The sequence below is a fragment of the Mesoplodon mirus genome (genome assembly GCF_964341445.2).
Source record: "Mesoplodon mirus genome assembly, chromosome: 19".
NCBI classification, from domain to species: Eukaryota; Metazoa; Chordata; class Mammalia; order Artiodactyla; family Ziphiidae; genus Mesoplodon; species Mesoplodon mirus.
In genome coordinates, this window is record NC_138995.1 from 13507522 (window position 1) to 13513484 (window position 5963).

Sequence of the window (5963 nt, forward strand, 5' to 3'; positions counted from 1 at the left end):
TTACTCCTGACAACAAATGCGTTATGATTCCTATTCTACAGATGAGGACACAGGCACAGAGAGGTTAAGTCATGTGTCCTACTACATACAGGTCAGAAGTAGCAAGGCAGGCTACACGCCTGGGCAGTCTGGCTCCAGGACTCACCTTCTTAACCGCTAGGCTGTATTTGCCTCATATACAAATATGTATATGTTTGGGACTGCTTGTTTACCGTCTGTCTTCCCTTGAGGTGAAGTCCAGTAAGGGTAGGAGGTGTGTAATCAGTCATCACTGAATTCCTAGCTGTCAGCAGGCGTGTTGCTGCTTTGTTAATGTGTGTTAACAGTGGAGTATGTTTTACAAATTTTCTGTAAAAATTATCCCCAATCGGGGGCTTCCCTGGTGGCGCAGTGGTTGAGAGTCCGCCTGCCGATGCAGGGGACACGGGTTCCTGCCCTTGTCCGGGAGTCCCACATGCCGCGGAGCGGCTGGGCCCGTGAGCCATGGCCGCTGAGCCTGCGCATCCGGAGCCTGTGCTCCGCAACGGGAGAGGCCACAACAGTGAGAGGCCCGCGTAGCGCAAAAAAAAAAAAAAAAAAAAAAAAAAATCCCCAATCACTTTTTCATACAATTTTTACAAATTGATCTTTATAAATTAGTCATTAGAATTTTGCGGGCCAAATACAAACTTGATCTGGCTCCTGCCACTATTGCTAAATTATTTTCTGAATCTTACGGCATTCCCCTTCCCCTTCCCGTCACTTCCGGTACACAGAGGCATCACGAGGGAGAAAGAGCAGTCATTCTGAGAGCAGAGCCGCCATCCTATCGTGCCCACCCCCACCGCAAGCGTAAGCAATGCGAGTGCCCGCACGCCTCGGCTCAGAACACATGATGGCGCCACAGAATCAGGCACGATCATGATATGTTCTTTGCCGACCCTTAATTGACTTACTGATACGTTCACTCCCTAATTCAACAGTTGTTTATTGTGTCTCTGCTATGGGCGAAATGCTCGGGATCAAGAGGTAAGGTCCCTGCCAATGGGACATACAATTCACTGATATAGACGAAATCATGTGATCCGGCACTTCCAAACTAGGCGCAGTGCAAGCTCACTCAGTCAGCATCTAAGCCGGGATTCGGGCCCAAAGGGCCAGTTAGAAAGTGCCCGGGGCAGGGCTATTGCCCACCTCTGATTGGCTGGAGCGCCCGGCCTCGGCCAATCGGATACCGTCACGGCTCGAAACTTGGAAGTAAAGAGGTCCCAGGAAAGCCAGCCCCTCACTCCGCCCTTGGTTTTGGGTTTTGTCGCCTCAGAGTTTTCTGGAATTCGGTTGCCCACATTTGCCGCTTATTAAGCCATATGGTCTTGGAAAATCAACTTCTCTGAACGTCAATTTCCTTATTTGTAAAATGGAGAAAACAGGATTGTTGTGAGAATTCAAGTAAATCATGTAGGATGCATTTTTTTAAAATGTTAGCTCTTGTTGTCATCTGCCCAGTTTAACTGAATACGACTCAGGGCAGGCTGTCGAGTTCGCAGCTTCATGAGAACGTGCCCTTCTCGTTGGTCTCAGATCTGAAGAGGAATGGGATTCTCAGTGGCTACCAGCGGGATGCTGTCCTTTAGGGATATAAACCTCAGCTGATGAGGGTATTGGCATCCTTGGCAGAGGGTTCCCTGTTGCCCAGAGCTGCTCCAAACAGGCTGGCTGGTTTCACTGTCCCAGCTGGAGCCTCAGCCTGCACCTCCCTGAGAACACTCACCTGGATCAAACAAATGCCAATCACCCTTCCAGTAGGTGCAGGCAGTGAAATAAATTTTAAAAATTTTTAGTAAGCACCCTGAAATCAAATGCAAGGAAAAATCCTATCCTCAATTCCCCCAGAGACCACGTTTATCTCTAGGAATTGTGTTTCAGCGGAAGCAATGTAGGAATCACCCTCTCAGTGCTAGAGCAGCTGCACTTCGTAATGAAACAGCAGTGGAAAGAGGGTAGTGGGCACCCAGACTTCAGTATTTGCTCTAAGCAAGATCCTCTGCCTCCATAATAACTTTAAATGGAGTCTTGATACTGCTGCTTTTGACTGTCATGAAAAGTTTTGCTGTGTCTGAGATTAAAAAGAGGGATAGTTGCCTCAAGATCTAGATTTTTTTAAAGCGATTGTTATAACAGTGAGACAGAAGGAGCATTTTTCCCTTAGGTAACCAACTAGCAGTCTCCCTCAGTGTTGCTGCCCTACGTGGAGTTAGACCGTGGCGCTGTCTCCTAACAAACAATGTAGTCTCTAAGCAGTAACTCCATTGGTGACGTGCTGGGAATTAGACTAGTCACTTGGGAAGACAATATGGCGTTCGGCATTCTTACTTCTGTAAGCATAATGTGTGCATGCCCTCTGTTTTGATCAGTAGTTAAGAACTGAGAAAACATTCTTACCCTCCCCCCACTTTTTTAAAGTAAAAATAAATGTATTACTACCTCTATTTTTTACACTTTGATTTTCTCATCACATTGCTTTATTTTTGACATATACATAGACGTGCAATGCACAAATATTAGGTGTATAATTCTGAGTTTTGACAATTGTATACACATGTGTAACCACCACTCCAATTAAGATACAGAACATTTTCATTGTTATCGAATGGGGGTCCTGCTGCTTGCTGCTTACAAAATCAATACTCACAAATGGTAAAAAGGAAAAGTGCCTTTGATCAGAATGCCAGCAATCTGGGGAGATGGTGGACTCAACATACCCCAAAAACCACCTCCGAAGATTCTGCTCATGAAACTTTTAAAGGGAAGGAGGGAAGTAATCTCAGTTCATCATTGAGTTGGGGGTCTGAGCCGTTGCCATCCCCCACTGTGTGCAGGCTCCTCAACTTCTTGTGATCTTCCTCTAGATGTGATCATGTTCACACAGTTTGATCACAGAGTTTATTTGGGAGATTACTGAAGGGGAAGCTAGGGAAGAGATCTGGTCATCTGTTCATCACTTATTCTTCTCTTCTACTTCTTTCATCTGCAGAAAGGACCAACAAGTTAGGCAAGGCTTTGTGTGACTAAAAGATTTGAAAGGTGTGCTTGGGCCGTTGATGAGTAGAGCATGGGGGTGCTAGGCTTAAAAGTTAGTTACTATACAGCTTTACTGAAGTGACAAGAAAAGGGGCTTCCTGCTGAGGGCGGTCTCCTGCAAGGAGCTGCTTACATTGACTCTCATACAAATGGATTATACAGTATGCATCTCTTGTGTCTGGCATCTTTCCTTCAACATGTCTGTAAGATTCATCTATTTCATCATGTGTATCAGTAGTTTGTTCCTTTTCATTGCTGAGAAGTATTCCATTTAATAAATATACCAAAATTTATTTATCCATTCTCCTGTTATTTATTTATTTATTTATTTATTTTTGGCTGTGTTGGGTCTTCGTTGCTGTGCACGGGCTTTCTCTAGCTGCGGCGAGTGGGGGCTACTCTTCGTTGCGGTGCACGGGCTTCTCATTGCAGTGGCTTCTCTTGTTGTGGAGCATGGGCTCTAGGCGTGCGGGCTTCAGTAGTTGTGGCTCGTGGGCTCTAGAGCACAGGCTCCGTAGTTGTGGTGCACGGGCTTAGTTGCTCTGCGGCATGTGGGGTCTTCCCGGACCAGGGCTCGAACCCGTGTCCCCTGCATTGGCAGGTGGATTCTTAACCACTGCACCACCAGGGAAGCCCCTATCCATTCTCCTGCTGATGAACATTTGGGTTGTTTCCAGTTTGGGACTATTATGAGTAAATCTGCTGTGAACATTTGTGTACAAGTCTTTATGTTTCATTTCTCTTGGATAGTAACTAGGAGTAGAACTGCTGGATCACAGAGTAAGTATAGGTTTAACTTCTTGAAAAACTGCAGAACAGTTATACAAAACCATTATACCATTTTACCTTCTCTCCAGAGGCTTAAGAGAGTTCCAGTTGCTCCTGACAGTTTCCTTGCTTGACCAACATTTAGTCAGGCTCCTGAACCGTCTCCTAGGACCACCTGTGCACTTGTAAAATCTAGTTTTAACAAGAACTGCCCACCCTTGATATCTGACCGCCCTCACTACCTGGTCAGGTTCTTCATCCTCCACCACCTCCCAGGTGTTGTCTGATCATCCTGGCCTGTCTTCAGCAAGAATCCTGTTACATCAGTTTAACAAAAACTCTCCTTAACCCTGATGTTTCCTCTTAGTAATTTTCCATCCACTCCCCTGTTCCTTGGCTATAAATTCCCACTTGCACATGCTGTATTTGGAATTGAGCCAAATTTTTCTCCTCTGGTGCAAAATCCCATTGCAGTCATCCCTGTACTTATGGCGATGGTCCTAAGTAAAGTTTGCGTTATCATCTTTAACAAGTGCCTTTGATTTTTTTTTTTTTTTAACATTCCACAACCTTACCAACACATGGTGGATCAATCTTTAATTTTAGCCATTCTATCCAGTGTGCAGTGGTATCTCATTGTGACTTTGATTTGCATTTCCTTAATAACTAATGATTTTTAATGAGCTCTTTTTCTTGTGCTTACTGACCATTTATCCTTTTTTTTTTTTTTTTTTTGCGGTACGCGGGCTTCTCACTGTTGTGGCCTCTCCCATTGCGGAGCACAGGCTTTGGACGCGCAGGCTCAGTGGCCATGGCTCACGGGCCTAGCTGCTCCGCGGCACGTGGGATCCTCCCAAACCGGGGCACGAATCCGTGTCCCCTGCATCGGCAGGCGGACTCTCAACCACTGCGCCACCAGGGAAGCCCTATCCTTTTTTTTTTTAAATATTTATTTACTTATTTATTTTAGCTGCGCCAGGTTTTAGTTGTGGCATGTGGGATCTTTGTTGCAGCATGCGGGATCTTTTTTTTTTTTTTTAGCTGCGGCATGCATGTGGGATCTAGTTCCCCGACCAGGGATCAAACCCTGGCCCCCTGAATTGGGAGCTCGGAGTCTTAGCCACTGGACCAGCAGGGAAGTCCCTCATTCATACATTTTGACATAAATGTTGCAATGCTTAGAAATGTGTCCTAGAGTAACACATTTTAACTAAAATCTTCATTAGTCTATTCAGCCATACATTAAAAAATATTTATTGGGTGTCTACCATGTGCCATGAACTTTTCTAGGTGCTTTAATCAACTGTGATTAAGACAGATAAAGTCTTTGCTCTTGTTTGAAGAGTTAATATTTTAGTGGGGAGAGACAAAAAGTAAACTGGAAGCAAACAAGTAATATGATTTTTGATAGGATGGAAATGCTCACTGAAGTGTTATCAATTAATAATAAAACATGGAAAAAACCTATATCCCTAACGGCGGGGGAGAAAGGGGACTTAGATAATTTACGTGATATGAGACTGACGGACTACAATGACATTAAATCGACAACTGACTTTAAAAAATACTTAGCCGTATAAAAAGTCAAATTTAAAATTGTATGTGTACTTTGTTTAAGACTATGTAAAACACCTGTGCTACGATGCATATGTACAGAAATTAGAAGGACCCAGAAGGTAAAGAAAACGCTGGGGGCTTTTTTGGTTTTTGTGGTGGAATTATGGGGGTTTAGGGCGTTTGGTTTCGCTTTCTTTTTTGCTGTCTTACACGTTATCTCGTTCGTTAACAGCAGAAACTGGAATCATATAGTTTTCTCCTAGGACTTTCCTTTGCGCAAGGCTTTACAGCTCAGAGACTTACACATTTATTATGAGACGTGGCAGACGTAAAAATAAAATTTAGGTTACTTCAGAGTGACGTAAGGCAAAGAAGTGAGGTCTACGAGTTTCACCCCACAGAACTTACGGATTTCCAGGCACGATGAGGTGGCTCCTAGGGAAGTCCGCGGAAAAAGCGGGTGTGGGCATGAAGAGTGGAAGCGAAACCAGGTGTTAGGCCCTGCGTGGCGCCGCGCGGACGGTGACGTATCGCCCCGGGCGGAAACTGACGTCACCTTCGCGCATCGCCACTTCCGG

The 5963-nt window shown here is 44.9% G+C and overlaps 1 long non-coding RNA gene across 1 annotated transcript; it reads right to left on the reverse strand.

Moving 5' to 3' along the window:
• Window positions 1-2674: 2674 nt before the first annotated feature.
• LOC309795666 lies at window positions 2675-5915 on the reverse strand. The gene is made up of 2 exons (XR_014292306.1): window positions 5794-5915; window positions 2675-3007 (listed from the first exon to the last, which is right to left on the reverse strand). It is a non-coding gene; the product is annotated as an uncharacterized lncRNA (long non-coding RNA).
• Between the last annotated feature and the right edge of the window lie 48 nt (window positions 5916-5963).